At 38.8% G+C, this 18,904-nt stretch overlaps 1 protein-coding gene across 1 annotated transcript in view; it reads left to right on the top strand.

Annotated features, from left to right (window-relative positions):
• Nucleotides 1-18,904, top strand: part of LOC131071193 (general transcription and DNA repair factor IIH subunit TFB4) — a 162,251-nt gene that overhangs the window by 2,514 nt on the left and 140,833 nt on the right. The window lies entirely within an intron of this gene.

Below are 18,904 nucleotides of genomic sequence, written 5' to 3'. Positions count from 1 at the left end.
ACATTTTTATATCCTTAACAGTACATAATAGATTAGCTTAAGCAAGATGGTGCAAAACTTAGTGTTTTCTTGGCAATTAAAACCATATCTAATTCATTTTTCAAAAAATATTGTTGTGCAAATTACGTGATCAAAAGGATTCTTTCCAATGATTGTTTAACTGCATGTGTTCTCCCCAATAATTCTTAGAAGCATTTCAGTGAGTGTTTGTGCTCCTTGTCTGTCTTGTACCCAGTAGGTATCAGAAATCTGTAAAAATTGAGGGCATAAGTATTGAAGTTAGTATCCGCAAGATAGATGTTTCTCTTTTGATATAAAGTGATATATTATATAAAAAAGAGGCTTAAAAATATGGGTTCAAAGAACCAGAGCGATTATTTATGGGTTCTATTCCTATTTATAAATAGAGAGGTGTGGTCTGACGCTAGTTATCAAATTCAATCATAACTATATTCATTGATTACTATACTACTCTGATCTATGATGATAGAACTGAAATGACAGGTATATTTGACTATACAGAACTAAAAGTCATTTCTTAAAAAAAACCACAAGATTATACAACTGTAGAGTTGTATATAAAAAGACCGGAACAGAGAAGAAAGAGTTAATACCACAAAGCCAGTGATCAAACTTACAAGCAGCAGAAGTCAGATCAGTGTGGCATCTTCCAAGCAGCTAGAGCAAATGTCTCCTGAGAGCATGCAAGCTCTTCTTTGGTGTTGCCAAATCACTGAGAGCATGCTCAACCCTTTTCATGAGCATTGCTGGAGACCTGAACACCATTCTGTTATTGATGCCTTGAAGGTCGTTTCATGGAATTTCAGCCATCTAAGGCATTTTTTTTTTCTTCTGAAGATTATCGCACAGATGAAAAAAATCAGCAGAGACAGTTCTCCATGGCATTCATCTTGTATCTGACCTCCTGAACTTGCCATTGATTGTGTTCTATATCAACAGTTGTACCATGCTCTGCTATCCTGAAGCAGGATCTAGTTCTACTGTTAAATCAGATGATTCAACTCAACTCTGAGCTATTAGGTGGACACTGGACAGATATCACATGCTACAACCTATTCTTTTGCGTCTTGATAAAGATGTTGGCTGCCGAAGTTCTGACAGAAGAGCTTTTGTTGCAGTCCTATCTGATCCCAAAAAATTCATCTCATGGTTGGTCTTCCAAATGTTGCCATTGATTGTCTTCCATATCAATGGTGTAGCATTCCATGCTGTTCTGAATCAGCATCCACTCATAAACTAGATGCTACAGCCTTATCCTAAGCTTTTATATGGACAAGTGTTATGGGCTACAACCTATTCTTTTGCCTCTAAAAATAGAATGAGCTACTAAAAACCTAGGGTAGAAACTTTTCTTGCAGTTGAATCTTGCCAAATGCCCTCTTGGGGGGGTCTAATGTGCATTTTGGAGTATTCCTTGGATCTTCTTAGTGCATGTGGCCATAACACATTGCGTCCCCATTTAGAAAAACGACACTTTCATGGGTTGGTTCATTGTTTACTGCAATTTATCTCCTCACTCCATTTTTCTCATGTCTTCCAAAAAGCTATAACTTGATAGAAATTTCTTTGTGCTTCCCTAACATTATGGTAGCACAACCATATGGAATAATTTGTTGTATAAAAAGGCATTTGATATCTAGTCATGTTGCTCACATGATTTTCTCCTTGACAACTAACTGACCATCAAATGGTGAATACCAAGCCTTACAATAATCTTTCCTGTGAATTTTTGAAGTAGGTACCATCATCTACTTGTGAGATTATTAGCTTGCTTATTAAATATATCAGATTTTGATGATTGACATAGAAGATGGAAGGTTTTGCTACCACACAAAGGCAAAACAATTTGACAACATTATACCTTCCCAAGTCCTTCCCATCTCATTGTATTATTAGTATGTCTCTGCCTTAGACAATAATTTGCTTGCAAAGTAGACAAGGTGATAAAGCTCAAGGTGTCCCTATCATGCCTATTAACATCAATCACAAAGTTGAATGTGTTAATCTAGACGTGTAAGTATAGAAGCATTTGTTTATCTATCCTTTAACTTTGCAAAATGTTTTTTTGTTGATTTCTTCTTGAAAGGAAGGCTAGTTCTTTTTGCATCGAAATGTCAAGTGGTGAGAAATTAGTGTTTAATTCTTTATGAACCTCTTACGATACCCATTCTATTTGCTCCACTACCTTCTCTTCAATCTTGCCTGGCAGCCAATGTGCCTGGACAATTTCCCGAGTAAAACCATGAATGACACTTATTTGGGTCCATTGATCGCTTGGCCTTTTGTTGCTACATGCATTCCTTGAGAACTTGGAAGTGTGTTGTGGCATCTCCTTATAGTGATCAATTGATGCGAGAACATTCTCTGCATGGCCTAATATTTCACCACCAAAATATTTTATGCTTTCCTAATATTGCACATATGCTTAACTTGTTCATGTGTGTTCATAGTTTTGTGCACTGGCTTAACTTGTTTGTTTGTTGGTTTTTGTTTTTGCTTGCATTGGGGTTGTTTTGGTGGGCTGACACATTCTTGCCTGGATAGTGCAGCTTCATTTTTTTGTGCAATACTTTTGGCCTTGGCACAAGTCTTTGTGTCATGAATCTCATCCCATTCAGCAGCATGCACAGTTGTGCCCACTCATGTATTGCCTTTGTGCAGCCTTACAATCCTGCATGTAGCCTTTGGTGTAACCTTATACTTAGCATTTCGGAGTTTATACATTGTGAGAGTACATTGTCAGGTATTCTGACAGAAGAAAGACCCTATTTTTGTAAGTTTGTTATGGTAGACCTTTCAGAATCAGAAGGTCAAGAAGGCATCATATTTGGATAACGTCCCTTGACAAATAAATTATTAGATCTAAAAACCTTTTTGATGCTTCTTTATTAAATTTGTAAGAAATAGAAACATTGAAACTGGCAATAGAAATGAACTCTGAAAACACACAGACTTTAGCAAAACCTTCATGAAACTGATATATAATGATTATAAATTTTGCATCATTAAAATACATCATTTTTGTTGTCTTAAATTGCTGCTAACAGTAAATTACATTTGCTGCAACTTGTCAAAAAACAGGAAGTAAATTGAGACCTGAATGCACATTGAACTTTACCCAACGTGCAAGAAAACTCTCCAAACTTCACTACAAGGTTTATTATGATAAAATAACAAAAAATACAAATAAATAGCAGCAAACTTATATCCACAAAGCTGCCATAAACATCTGCAACAAATAGAGTACTCAAACCCCAAATAACACACTTCTAACTATTGAAACCCTCCTGCAAACAAAGTGTAAAATACACTGAGAAAATCTAAATTTTTTCACCATATAGGTAATCTCTATTGAGACTACACTTTGGTAATTGTTGACTCCCATACTTAGACTACCTCGTAATTCTCTGACTTCCGTCCTGTTGTGACCATTTCACACATCGCCCCATCGCAAATGGGGACCCCCTCTTTTTGCTTGTTTTTCGCTCGTTTTCGCTTTCGTTTTTAGGATTTTGTTAGTTAGTTGGTCGTCTGGATTTAGGGTCAAGCCTTAGTGTTTTAAATTTTGTCTTTTTAGGCCAAAATCCAGTCGTTTTTGAGAGCTTTTGAGCTTCCTTTTCTAGGATGCAAATTTTGAATGCAATGAATTCGCCAAAATGGTCTAATCTTCAATTGGAATGTTGATGCAGAGCTTAAATTTGTCTAAGTATTGAAAGTGAAATGTGGATTTTTGTCCGATTGAATATTTTGACCAAATTTTGACCTTTTTGATTTTTGATCCTAGGCATTGGAATTGATTTGTTTTCGCCTCGTGAAGTGTTAAAATGTGAAAAATCATGTTATCTTGGCCTGTAGGAGCAAAATCGCTCCTGTCCCTCAGTGAAGGACGGGAGCTCATTTTCAAATATCTCATCATCCCTGCAGAGTCCAGACAAATTTCAAGTTGGAAGTGATGGAGAACGGCAATATCTTTCCATTGAATATAAATTGAAGATTTTCATGAGCACAGAAATGCCTCCAGGAGGAAAATCGCTCTTGTCCCTCAGTGAAGGACCGGAGCTACAAATCAAATTTCGCCTTGTCCTTGCAAGATTTCGATGACTTAACAATTTGAAAGGGTCCGAAGGAAGATGCTTTGCCAAATGAATATAATTTGAGATGCAAAAATGAAGGAGAATGACCTAGAATGCCCATATCGCTCCTGTCCCTCTCCAAGGGACCAGGGCGAGGTACCTTGTAGCTCTCGTCCCTCTCCAAGGGACCAGAGCGATTTCTTTCATTAGACAGGATCCGAGCTAAAATCAAGGCAAGTTTACGTTCAAAAACAAGGGAAAACATGAGATGGACGCATTGAATACAAATTGAAGATTTTTTGGACGTCCACGAAGGTCCTAAATGTCTAGTTCGCTCCTGTCCCTCAGGAAGGGACCAGAGCGATTTTTGATATAAATGATTTTCTTGCAAAGTTACAGATGATGTCAAGGCATGGACAAATGGAGTGAAGAAGGACGAGTCCGTTGAATATAAACTTGGAACCTGGCAAAGTGAGGTAAAGGCTACAAAACGAGGATCGCTCCTGTCCCTCTCCAAGGGACAAGGGCGATACAAGGATGATGTTGCTTCCTACGCAAGTTCAAAGACGATCCAAGTTAAGTCAAGGTGGCGAGGGACACTTCAAGACTTTTTTTTAGCAAGCACAAACATTCAAAGGCCGTCGCAATGATGAAATTCGCACCCTATAGCCTAGATCGCTCCTGTCCCTCAGGAAGGGACCAGGGCGATGTTGAATGCATTGGTCATTTCATGCAAAATTTACGTAAGGACAAGACTTCGCAATGTTTTAGAGGGTCCAAGGCATCGTATGAAGATAATTCGCAAGGGTTTTCAACGTCCAAACATCGCCAAACAATGTAAAAGCCTCACATCGCTCCTGTCCTTTGGACAAGGACCAGGGCGATCTTATCAAAATACTCACGTTCCTTCAAGATCAAAGCAAAGCGAGGTTAGGAAGAGCGAAGGACGGCGTCTAGAAGACATTGCAAAGGAGATCAAAGTGTAAAGTTGCCAAGGTCAAGGAAAAGGACATGGATCGCTCCTGTCCCTCTCCAAGGGACAAGGGCGATGACCCCTTAAAATACGCCCAAAACTTCATGCGAGCAAATGGAATAAGCGCAAAAGACACGAACAAAGGATGTTATTCACCAACGATGAAAGAACGAGGAGCAAAGATGCAAGATGAACGTGGAAACAAGAAGATCGCTCCTGTCCTTTGGATAAGGACCAGGGCGATGTACACTCAAAAGGCACTTAAGCACACATGCAAAGCAATCAAATGCGAAGAACCTATCAAGATGATCGATTTTCAACGTGGAGATGAAGGAGTTGGACGTAAGAAATGCAAAATCAGGACAAAAATGTTGAATCGCTCCTGTCCCTCTCCAAGGGACCAGAGCGATGAGGTACGTCCCTTTGTCTTCCAATTTTGGCGCCAAGTAAGCAATTCGAATTTTCCTCAAATGCTAAATCGATTTAAAAAATTGAATATCCATTTTATTTAGCATTTAATATGGCGTTATCTTTTATTAATTATTTTTTGCCTTTATTTAAAAATCGAAATTCACATTTAAAAAACGCAAGGCATTAATAATTAATTAATTAATTTATAAAAATCGATTTGGAGCGCTCAATTAAGCAAGTCGGCCTTGTTATTTTATTGAAAATCATTTAAAAAATGATTTTTATTTAATCAAGTCGGCCTAGGGGATGAAAAGGTGTGAGCGCTATATATAAGGGGAGTGGAAATTTTCATTTTCACATAATCATTTTTACCTTTCTTCATGCGAATTGAGAAGAGGCGAATATAGTGCGAAGTGTGTTCAAAGGTGGTGCGAATTCAAACCAAGGGTGGCGCTTAGTTATCAAAGGGTGGTGCGAATTTGAAGACCACACCAAATGCGAACTTGAGGATACATTAAGGCGAATTTGCTAAAGACTTGGAGGATTTGTTTGAGCGATTTGTCAAGGACAAATTTGAAGATCATTTAAGACCACGTCTAAGGCGATACTTGAAGATCACATTGAAATCCAAAGGTGGCAAAGTCAATTTTGAGGAGATCATATTGAAGATTATTTTATACCTCAATTTTGTCTAGGCGAATTTTGTTTTTGCATTCTAGAGTTAGCTCTCTATTGAGGTATGGCGATTTATTATTATTGCTTTATTCATTCATCGTCGTATTTTAAATTTTGAAGTTTTGAATTTTGAATCTCTTAGCTCAATCGTTTATTTTAGGAAATGATAACTCTAGAGACTTATCATGATGTTTCCTAAAAATTTATCTCTCTTATTTACGTTATTTATTGCAAAATCTATTTCTTATAATGAAATGTTGTGTAGGTATGGCGACCCCAAAGGCGGGAGCATCCACCAGCCGCTCGGCTCTCATGAAAGAAGATCAGAAGACCGAAGAAGTGGAGACCAAGATCGTGTCAAAGTGGAGCAACATTGGAGATACCAACTTGGGGAACTTTAGCACGAAGAAGTTCCGAGAGGTCCCTTACATTGGCAAGCCATCACCTGTCGCCCGGAGAATAATAGAGAGTGGCATCATCAAGGCGGCCGGTTTTCCTCCAGCTATTCAGTGCCACGAGTTGATGATCGAGTGTGCCCGTCACTACAATCCACAGTCCAGGACAATTGTGTCCAATGAGGGAAACACTTTGGCGTACCTTTCAGAGGAAGCCATAAGTGAAGCCTTCCATCTTCTAGAGCACAGGGACATGATATACAAGAGCATTGAAGGAGCCAGATCAGTGTACGATGATGATCCAGATGCTTGCCTAAGCATAATCAACAAGAACTGGCTACTCAAGAGTCGTCCCCGTCTAAGCAAGGTACCGAACACACCGCATCGGATTGATTTCCAGGAGGAGTACAGAGATTTGATTACCATGCTCAACAGAGTTACAGGAGCACCTCATGCCTTCTATTTTGAGAAGTGGATGTTTTACTTCATCCAGGTGATTGTTCAAGGAAAGGGTACGATACATTGGGCTAGGATAATTAGCCATTGCTTAGACGTACAGTTGAGGAGACTCAGGGCTACTAAGTCCTTCCACATGAGTTCATACGTCATCTATGCCTTAATCAGGAGCGTTGAGTACGCAGGACTACCTCACAGAGGAGTGATTGGAAGAGGACCCGGCGAGGTCAGAGCTTGTGAATCCTATACCTACTTGCATCATCCGCCAGGGAAGAACTACAAGTTAGTCAATGATACTTTCACGATGAACATCACAAGGACGTTGCAAGGTGGAATTCACAACAGATTATCTCAAGATGCCCAGGAGTTCATCAAGAGGTACGGTGCTTGGTTCATTCAGTTTCCCAAGTTCACTTACATTAGAGTGCATGGATGTCCTTTACCTCCATACATGTTGCCGAGGTACCCGACAGACAGAATTGTGTTACTTGAAGTAACAAGGCAGTTGGCAGCATATGTGAAGGCATTCAGACACAGACATCAGAATGGAGTCCAGGTACCTATTATTTTGGGTAATTCAGTTGAGGTATGTCCTAATGTCTTAGCCATGGATGACGCAGAGAAGGAGTTAGCCTTGTATTCTTTTTCATCTTTTGCTTGGAGGAATAGCTTTGATCCACATGGACATTTAGAGGAGACGGTCGGTAGAAGATTTAGACATGAGCACCAAATTGAAGATTTTATGATGAACCTCCTAGATGATCTCGAAGTGAAACGAAAGATACATTCTAGATTGCCTTGGATTTCATCAGGAAATGCAGGATTTACAGAGTGGCCGACCAAGAGTGGCCGACCAAGCTCAAGACAATGGCAGGCACATCCAGTCTTCATATGATAGAGAAAGCAAAACAATAAGTTTGAATTGGAATGAGCCCGAGGTCGTGGATTTAGATGATTTGATGGCACCAGTCTTGTCTTGTACTCTCAGATGGGTAGACGTTCAGCATCAGAAGTTGAGAGAACAAGGCGTAGCTATGTCTTTTACTTTGGAAGAAAAACCAGCCGAAGGTGGAGCAAGTGTTAGTGAAGGCAATCCTAATCCTAGGAATTCAGGTGAAGGTAACCTTCGGTGTGCCAGTGAGGGCAATCTCCATTCGAGAGGTTCGAAGAGAAAAGAAAGATCAGAGAAGAAAGAGTCTTCCAAGAAAAAGCAAGGTGCCAACAAAGATCAAACACCAGGTACTTCTTCCAGACCAGAGAATAGAACAGTTCGAGTGGAAGAGTCCATGGAGTCGATGGTACAGAATCACAGACAGGAGGAAGGACAGACACAGCATGTTTCGTCAGATGGATCTCTCCAAGACTATGATTTAGAAGAAGATAATGAAGTGACATCTCCTCCCAGACAAGAAGAAATAGTACATAAAGAAATTCAAGTTCAAGAGACAAGATCGAATATCCCAGATTGGTTGAAGGAAAGATTGACTAAGGTGATCGTAATTGAGGACGAGGACAGTGCAATTGATTTAGAGAGCCTTATTGGGCGTTCACATGTGACAACAGAGAAGAAGAAGGCTACAAAGATGTCCAAGATGATTCGAGATGAGACTGGGTCTAGAAAACTGCAGATAGCTACACCGGCAGCAGATAAATATGAGGGTGAGATCCTAGCAGAGGATTATGATATACAGACTTTTGAGTTAGGACCATCCACTGCAGAGCAGACAATGGATGATGCTACCGACACATTTGAGGCATTGAAGGACAAGCTTAGAGAAGAGGTGGAAAAGAATAGAAAGCTTGAGAGAGAGGTCGGTGCATGGAGGACATATTTCAGTCACATCAATGAACCTTTGGGACGTCAGGATCCAGTTAGGTCACCAGTGCAGGCACTGCCCCTTCAATCGATCAATGAAGCAGAAAGATTCAGGAACCTGGTCCAGCGTACATGTAGTTGGATGGATAGATCTCATACAGTGGCCATAGAATTTGTTACAAGGATGTCGAAGATCATTCATCAGGCTATCCAAGTTCTTGAGATTATCCACAGATTGATGGCAACAGTAGCTGCATTTGCCCATACCAAGGACGTTGTCATCCCTGTCTTGAAAATAATAAGACATACATCCAGAAGAATTTTAGCGCAGGAGAGGATCTTAGAAGGTGATTCTCACAGTTTGTTTCAGTGGTCAACCTTACTCCATATAAAGAGTGTTCTCTTCGAGGACATCAGTGTTAGATGTGGTCAAGTTGAGGAGGTGATCAATCCGATCCAGGACAGAGTATTTGAGGTACTTCGTACCATTCTTGGCAGAAGGATCGAGGTCGAGACAGATGTGGATATCCAGGAATTTGAGGATAGAATCAAGATCATCTTTCGCAAGGACGCAGATGTTACAGATGAGCAGTATGATCAGATGTATGCCACCATGCTCCTGATTGATAGAACTAAGGAACTTGAACCTACTTGGGACGCAGCTCTTCTAGATGCATTCGATCAGGTCATCCACTTAGAAGAGAGTATCAAGAATCTTCCCGAGATTCCAATCACAGAAATCGAAGGAATCGTGACAAAATTCATTGCATATGCTAAGAAAGAGAATTGGAAAGGGAATAAGATTCTAGATGAAAGGTTGTTACAGATGACATGACATCTTATTTCTCATTGGTTGATACCTCCTAGATTTTTGTGCCGAATTTAATATTTGGCTATGTATTTAATATTGTTTAGTAAAAAGGAGGTCATTTGTAACAAACCCTAATTAGGGTTTAGGTGTCATGATCTTGTCCGTTGATTTACTTTCAATCTGGACCTTTCATTGTAACTGGGGATGCTATTTATACCCCCATTTTTCATTTCATTTGGTAATAGTTAATAGTCGAATAGTCAGATAAGAGTGAAATAGAGAGATTAGAGTTAGAAGCAATTTTTATTTTGTAGCAAGATTGAGTCTTGAAGAGAGAAATTCAAGCAATTGTTGTATATGATGACTTGGAAATCAATAAAATATTGAAGTTATGGTGTTTTGTTGCAAATTTCTTAAGTTATCTTCATGGTTGTTGGATGTACTTGAATCACGCTCAATCAAAGTAGTTTGTTAATTTGAAAGACTAAAGTGTGAGATTTGATATTTGGTGGGATTCGCAATCCAAACCACTAGCTTCTTGCTGATTGTAGGAACGCCTTGCGTGGTCGACTGGAGAACATTTTGAGTCCCTAACCTTCAAGCATTTTCGTATCTAGGATATGTACCTTCGTAGTAGTGTCCTTGGTCTTTGATGCATTGAACATCATTATTACCTTAGAAGATCGCACTAATTTCAATTGAGTTGTTATCTTATGGCAAAATTGAAGTTGGTTGAGTCTTGCCAAATCTCATTCATGCTAAGTCGTTCATAGGGTTAGGCTAGATTAGACCTCTTAAACCCTATCTTTTTTTTTTTTTTTTTTTTTTTAAAAGTTCCTTTTAGATTAGTAAAATCTTCGAGCTTTGAATACGTAAGACCCCTTGGAGGAAACAGCAAATCACATCATACCACTAAAAAAGCTTGTCCACACGTGGAGACCCCACTAAAAGAACCTTGGAGTCCATCTAACTGATCCTTTTTGCAGATCTTCAGCAGTTAGAGAGTATTTTCTCAAGAGAGGATAAGATACCTATTGGTATTTTATTCTGTGTATGATTGTGTATAAAATACACGTCAACACGTCCTTAGATCACCTGGAAACTATGAACATCCTGTCCAACAATCTCTTTCTCCACTGGTTTATCAGTCACTGAAGAAACAAGCAAAAGCTTTGATAAAATCTGCAACATGGATGAATTTCAAAAGTCCAATTTCTTAATATATCCAAATTCAAACCAAAATGGGTGCCAAAATCCAACTTCCAAGGAAAAGGAAACTTTCCTTTGCCAAGTGTCTCCAAACTCTCCTTGAGTTGCCAACTTTTCAAAACTACCAATTAACACTAAAAGCCAACAAACCATCCAAGTGAACTTTCCCCAAATGCTCACGCCAAAAAGGGGGAAAGCTATTCAAATTAAAAATCTTTTGAGAAGGAAACAAATTCAAACTTAGCCAAAGATGCAAGGAAGCTTTCCAAAAAAAATGCCACCAAATAGGACATTAATTTAATATATTTTTTTTGATAAATTTGATTTGCTTCAAACAAATAACATATCAAATTGATATTTTTTTCTTTAAACTGTTCTATAACCTTGGCTTACTATTTTTGGATAGTGGGGACTTACTATTTTTAGTAAGTTTCTATTTTTGGAAAAAAAGGGGACATGACAAGTCCACCCTTCCCAAAATTGCTTGGACAAGCAATTGCAACCATGACAGTCCAAGATTTTGATGCCACATAATTTGTCATATCCAACTACATATTAAATCATGACCTTGTACTTGTGTGATGTTGCATCTTCCTCCCATGCATTTTAAAAGTTCCCTGAAAAGTGTACCCATGTTGAGTGACTCTGTTTGTGACCATTTTGATGCATTACCAAGTTTCCCATGCCATCATTCTCCAATTTCCTTCCTCTAGAAACTTATCTTTCTTCGAGTGACACCCAACTTGTATGATTGCATAAACAATGGGGAACTTGTACCAAAAAACCTTGCAACTTCTCCTAATGATATAAATATGATTTTTGAAACCTATAGGACTGTTACAAGTTACAACATTTATTGCATCCTCCATAACAACAAGTACACAATTTCCAAGCAATAACCTTTTTCACTTTTGAAATATAGAGATACTCCTCAAAGGAAACAATATTAATTGCTCCAAATTTTACCTCTATCTGATCTAGAACATAAGTGGTATAATTGAGGGACAAAAATTAGCATCATATAACAGTATCCATACTCCCCCAAACTTTGGATATTGACTCTTCAAACAACAACCCATTTTGATGGAAGTTTATGCACTTTCTCAACCCTTCCACTAGCACTTACTGATCTCCAAATAAAATTTTCAACATGATAGTAGAAAATAAATTTATGGTATGTTCTACGGCCCACGTTAGGAAACTTAGTAATATGCTTGATGATTAACTCCTTGAAACATCTCCAAGACAATCTCTCACTGGAAGTCAAATAGTATCTTGGATCTCTAGCTAGAAAACACTGTCATTGGGCAACTTGTATATGATACTTCTAATGCATTGGCTGATGATATGAATTTGATTTTTGGTGCTATCTAGACTGCTATAACAGCCAATACAATCAATACCACAGCCAATACATCTTTTGGAAAAATATCTTTCTTCCGCTTGAACTTTGCTAAGATGCATAATATGAAAATGCATAACCAAAGACGCAATCATTACCGTAACCTGTGAAAAGTCTTTTGCAGCCTTTTGGATTTGTCTGGTAGACCCAAAATGTAGTAGATGAGTGATCTTATAGTAGCAACATACATTCTATGGCACTTTAAGTATCCAAAAGATAAACATCAATTTATTTTGTAGGATGTTGATGAACTCTCTGAAATCATCCCTTGGCACATGCTTGACATTATTCACATTTCCATTTAAAATGTTAGTGGCAAATTTATCATCAACAATATTAGCATCATATAATAGTAGCCCATACCTTACCAAATTTTGGATATTGACTCTTCAAACAACCACTCATTTTGATGGAAGTTTATGCAAGTTCTCAACCCTTCCGCTAGCACATACTGATCTCCAAATAAAATTTTCAACATGATAGTAAAAAATAAATTTATGGCATGTTCTACAATGTTAGGAACTTATAATTATATTATATTATTTTTTTTTTTGCTTTGTAATTGGCACTTCTTAAGGTGCCGAACACTATTGCTGTTCAAATCCATGAGCCCACCAGCCCAGTGAAAGCACAAAGCCTGTGAGCATAGCAGCCCAGCAAGGATTTGAACCTTTGTGGCGCTTTCACCAAGCAAGTGTTTCAACCACTATATTACATGGGTCACTCCCTTATTATTATTATTATTTTATATTTTAATTTTATTATAATTATTTATTATTAAATCATATTTCAAAAAGGGGACATTACATTCCAACAAATAATTCATTCTGTCATCCATGATTTTGTCTTTGAAAACTCACGTGTAATGTCCCCTTTTTAAATGCCCTAGTTTTTACCCTAAAATCACAATTATAATATCAAACTGCTGTATGCCTTAATCTGACCATCTAACATCAAGTCTGTTCTTCTTCCTAAGATTGTCTTATACAGTTTCTTTTAAGTCTGCTCATAAAATCCGATTTCAATAACTTAAGATCTTCTTATGAGTCTGCTAATAGATCTGCAATAATTTGCCTTAAAATCTGATCATAAATCTACCTCAAACCTGCCCTATGGTCTGGTCTAGATCTGCTCTAAATACCCAGTAATATTTTATAATTTTCCCTCATACAACTTGTACATATAGCTTTCAAACGATCCCTTTGGCCAAGCGAGGTGACCTTTCTAAAAGGGTCGGCCTTGTTTAATTTAATTCTATCTTATTTTATTCTTTTCAAAGGTGGCGCTCCACATAAGCAGGTCGACCATCATCAATTTGTTGTTATCATTCAACTTTACTATTGGTCGGCCTTGCCAGAAATTTTAATAACCCTACCTTGTCAGTTTGGCCCTCTTAGGAAGAAATATTTTTTTGGGTGTGGCTAATAATACCTTTCTTTAGGTGGGCCCCTAATTAATTATTTCTCCTATTACTTGGGTCGGCCTTATATTTATTCCTATCGTCCAGGTTTAGTATTAAAAGAGGCTGTGATTTTAGATGCTGCAATAGAAGCTGTGATCATGTATTTATTTTATAGGGGCACGACAGTCCGTCCTTCCCAAAATTGCTTGTCCTCAAGCAATGACATAGTTTTAACCAAATCTTTTTCAATGCAAGGATCCCTAACTAATCCTTGAATATTTGTAATGTTAAAACAAGTTTTCTCTCATCAATTGTAATCGTAAGAACTGTTTTGGTTGTTTCTATGGATATCTCTTTGAGACAAAAGATGAACTTCCCATATATTGAGAAGCGGATTAGAAGCTTGACACACATCTATGACCTTAAATGCAATGCTCTTTCCTAAAGAGATTTTATCTCTTTTGGTTCACTCTTATTATTCTCATATTCTAGATCAACCTAAAATAGAAATCTCATGAGGAATACATTTACAATATTCATAGATATTTATGTTGTAGGCATGCCAAACATGGAGCATGCACATAAAAATCATGGAGCATACACATGAATATATGTGGACACAAAGCATACACGTGAATATATGCAGACACAAAGCATACATGGGAATATATATGCACTGTTAGATCCCTTCTCTTTGACTAGAATGTATCCATAGATTTACCCTAGCATCCAAACACATTAGGGTTTGGGGAAGGAAACATGATATGTCCACCCGAAGCCACTCCTCATGGCAACTCGCTCTTATCCCACAAGTGATAGGAACGTCCAACTATGACCATTTCCATCCCTTGGGGTAATCATTATTCCACAAGCAGTAGGAATGTCCAACTATGACCAATTCCATCCCTTGGGATAATCATTATTCCACAAGCAGTAGGGATGTCCAAATATGACCAGTTCCATTTGTTGGGGTAATCAATTCATTACTTGGCCCACAAGAGGTAGGAATGCCCAACTATGACCAGTTCCATCCCCTGGGGTAATCAATTCATGACCTGGCCCAGAAGATGCAGGAATGTCCAACTATGACCAGTTCCATCCCTTGGGTTAATCAATTCATCACTTGGCCCACGAGAGGCATGAATGTCCAACTATGACTAGTTCCATCCCTTGGGGTAGTCAATTCATCACTTGGCCCACAAGAGGCAGGAACGTCCAACTATGACTAGTTACATCTAATTTGCTTCTTATCCCACAATAGGTAGGAACGTCCAACTATGACCAGTTCCATCCCTTAGGGTAATCTAACTTGCTTATTGTCTGTCATAGGACTGTCACTTCTCATTACCCTTTCGTGTAAGGTTAATTCTTAAAACCCTTGTACCTCTTGTGTCCTCTTCTTGGTTTAGATAGTCACCAATCTCTTTTTGGACTGTCATACCTTCATCCATGCAACACATGGTTGGCCTTTCTCTATCACTTTCTATGGACTGTCATTTTATCTTTCAACTCTGCCCTTGATATAAGTATGCAACTATGTTCTTGAAGTTTTCCATATAGACCAAATCCTTGGATTGTTCCAACAATCTTAGATTTTCCTAATGATCTTTATTCATTGTAATAACTGATATTTCTCCTGTAAAACTGTCATTGCAGCATGAGTTCATGTTTAAACTCATACATTAACTACTGTCACGGTCTTTAAACTTGGTGTGCCAACTGAGCATTAACACCCAGGGGACACCAATCCCCACAATTGAGCACCTACTCAGGAAGACATCAATCTTTTAAAAAATGAGGCACCAACCTCCAAAGAAATAAAAGGATAAATGATTGATCTCCTTGTTCAATCAGTTCTGAACCTCTTTACCAATTTGCTCAAAAAAATTGCTTCTTAAATCTGCTTATACTCTATTCAAAGGTCTGTACATATTCGCCTTTAAGACCTGCAGCTAAACACCTTCAAAATCTGCTCAATGTTCTTCAAAAATTTCTGTTCAAGAGGGTCTGATACAATCTGTTCACAAATCTGCTTAAATCTGCTCACAAGTCTGGAAAATGTGTGCACATAAATCTGGAAAATGTCTGCAATAAATTGCTTTTAGAATCTGCTCATGAACTTCGATGTTCTATACTCATAAGGTCTGCTAAATCTGCTCAGAAAGTCTGAAATAATTTGCTTATTAAACCTTCAAAAAGCTTCTCATTAGGCTCCTTAATTCTGATCTTAGGTCTGCTACAAATCGCCATTAATTCTGCTTTTTGATTTACTACAATTTGCCTTTGATTCTGTTCTCTAAGTCTGCTCAGATCTGCTTTTTAATTGGAATAATATCAGTTGAATCCATGATAAAATGATCTCCAATAACTTCTTATTTATACACACCAAATACAGGTTGTAATGCCCCTCAGGCTGGCAGAATCATGCTCTGATACCATTTTTAATGTCCGCTTTTTAAATGCCCTAGTTTTTGCCCTAAAATCACAATAATAATATCAAACTGCTGTATGCCTTAATCTGACCATCTAATATCAACTCTGTTCTTCTTCCTAAGATATGCTGATACAGTTTCTTAAAGTCTGCTCATAAAATCTGCTTTCAATAACTTCAGATCTGCTTATAAGTCTGCTAATAGATCTGCAATAATTTTCCTTAAAATCTGATCATAAATCCACCTCAGACCTACCTTAAGATCTGCTCTAAATCCCCAGTGATATTTTATAATTTTCCCCCATACATCTTGTATTTATAGCTTTCAAATGATCCCCTTGTCCAAGGGAGGTGACCTTTCTAAAAGGGTCGGCCTTGTTTAATTTAATTATATTTGATTTTATCCTTTTCAAAGGTGGCGCTCCACGTAAGCAGTTCGGCCTTGCCAGAAATCGTAGTAACCTTACCTTGTCAGTCAGCCCTCTTAGGAAAAATATATTCTTGGGCATGGTTAATAATACCTTTCTTTAGGTCGGCCCCTAATTAATTGTTTCTCCTATTACTTGGGTGGGCCTCCTATTTATTTCTATTGTCCAGGTTTAGTATTAAAAGAGGCTGTGATTTTAGATGCTGTGATAGAAGCTGTGATCATGTATTTATTTTACAGGGGCATGACAACATGCAACTCAATTACACCAAGATCTGATACACACTTTTGCCAAACATCTCTTAACAACATAGGCTGGTAGGTGCACCAGCCCCGATACCATTGTAAGGAACTACCTTTGTTCTACCCCATAATTTTGCACCTTTTTAACACTCTTTCTCAATTAGCATTATGTCAAACAATTGGCATGCTAAGTATTCTTCTGATTTTGCATAGGTTTGTTCAATGTTTGAACAAATTTAGTAACAGTAGGAGTGCACATAAATATTCAAATTGTAAACCAACTGAAATAGATTGAATTGCAAAACAAAGAATGACTATAAATTTATTACACAATTTGCTATCTCCAAAAATTACAGTAAGCAGATATACATACTTTGACTCTAACAGCAGGTTGAACACTTGGAAAATCGCCTCTGCTACAAATATCTCAGCAACACCTTAATACCTTTGAAGGTTAGCACAGTTTAGGAGATACACCAGCATGCTGATAAAGATTTAATCTCTTAGTTTGGTCTGGTCTCTATACCTCAGGGCACTTCCACCTCCACGTACAAAGCACAGGAAACTCTCACATACCTCTCACTAAATGCTTTCATTTAGGAACATCCCCTCTAAAGCTCCAATGTCTTCAATCTCCACACACAATCCAAGTCACACTTGAGAGAGGCATTTTTAGCACTTAGCAACCAACTCCCTAGGCGTCTGTGTATAAATGTAATGTTCCTTGACTGTACGGTGTAACTGGCAAAGGCGAAGGGACTATTGAACTGGCGGGGGAAAGGTTGTATGGTGGATAGACCGTATGGTGGGAGAGGAGTGGTCGTACGGTGGCAAGAGGAGGGGGGTCGTACGGTGTAAATGACGTACCGTGGAGTGAGGGTCGTATTGTGTAAGGGTTGTACGGTGGGGTGAAAACAGGCCGTATGGTGGAGTCAAGGTAGGACGTACAGTGGAGTCAAGCAGGCCGTACGGTGGTGAGAAGAGGAGGGGTGGCAATACGATGTGAGACCGTACGGTGAAGGTGCAGAGGTACGGTGGAATACCCTTATGGTGAGCTTCAACGGTTGTGTGGTGATATCCGTGAGTAATGGATTCTAAATATTAGGAATTCCCAAATTAACAGATACGCAACTAGATTAACAGATACGCAACTAGAGAAAGTAAACAATGATGAGATCCAAGATTTGCCAAATCCGGAACGAGTACAAAGACAGAATAGGGTGAGAGGTGAATCTCACCAAAACTGCAAATACCAAATAGGGAGGGTCTTTCACCTCCGAAATGGAGGATAACAGAACTCCAACAGGAATTCGCACAATAGAGAAAAATACCAAAATTCGCATACCTACAACAATGACTAACACGACCATATATATGGGCTCCGGGAAACTTCCCAAAGGGTTACAAACGGGTCGACACGACCACCCCAAACTTGCCTAATCTAATTAAATAAAAGGGCCCGAAAGATTTGTTATTAAATTAGGTGCCTTACAATAAAGTAATTAGATTTATTATTTAATTATATCGGGGACATCACAATCCTCCTGGGCCAAAAATTGCTTGCCCTCAAGCAATTGCAGGCTTGGATGTTCCAGAATTTGCTCACCTTCCCAAGTGACATCCTCGATGGGTAGATTCTTCCAGCGTACAAGGAACTCCTTGATTGTGCGTGTTCTCAACCTCTTTTCTTTGACATCGATGATCTTCGCCGGCTCCAGAATTAGTTTCCCTTATTCGTCGATGGGTGGCAGATCCTTGGACACTGTGACGCACTGCCCGACGGCCTTCTTCAGACATGATACGTGAAAAACATTGTGAATCCGACTCCCCTCAGGAAGCTCCAACTCGTAGGCAACTTCACCCGCTCTCCGAACCACCCTGTAGGGTCCATAGAAACACGGCTTCAGCTTCTCCTTACCACTTGTCTTCAAGGAGGATTGTCTGTGCGGTTGAAGTCAGAGGTAAACCAGATCGCCAACCTCAAAATTCCGCTCAATCCGGTGTCGGTCAACATACATCTTTTGCTGGTTCTGAGCCCTCTGCAGGTTGTCTTTGAGAGATGTCAGGATGTCTAAACTCTCTTGAAGCCAATCTTTGGCCATCGGTGCATGTCTGTCTCCCAATGCCAGGTCAACAAATGAAGAAGGTTCATAACCGTA

The sequence above is a fragment of the Cryptomeria japonica genome, chromosome 7, assembly GCF_030272615.1.
Source record: "Cryptomeria japonica chromosome 7, Sugi_1.0, whole genome shotgun sequence".
Lineage (NCBI taxonomy): Eukaryota > Viridiplantae > Streptophyta > Pinopsida > Cupressales > Cupressaceae > Cryptomeria > Cryptomeria japonica.
The sequence above is the reverse complement of the archived record's forward strand: the minus strand, read 5'-3'. Positions and strand labels throughout refer to the sequence as shown.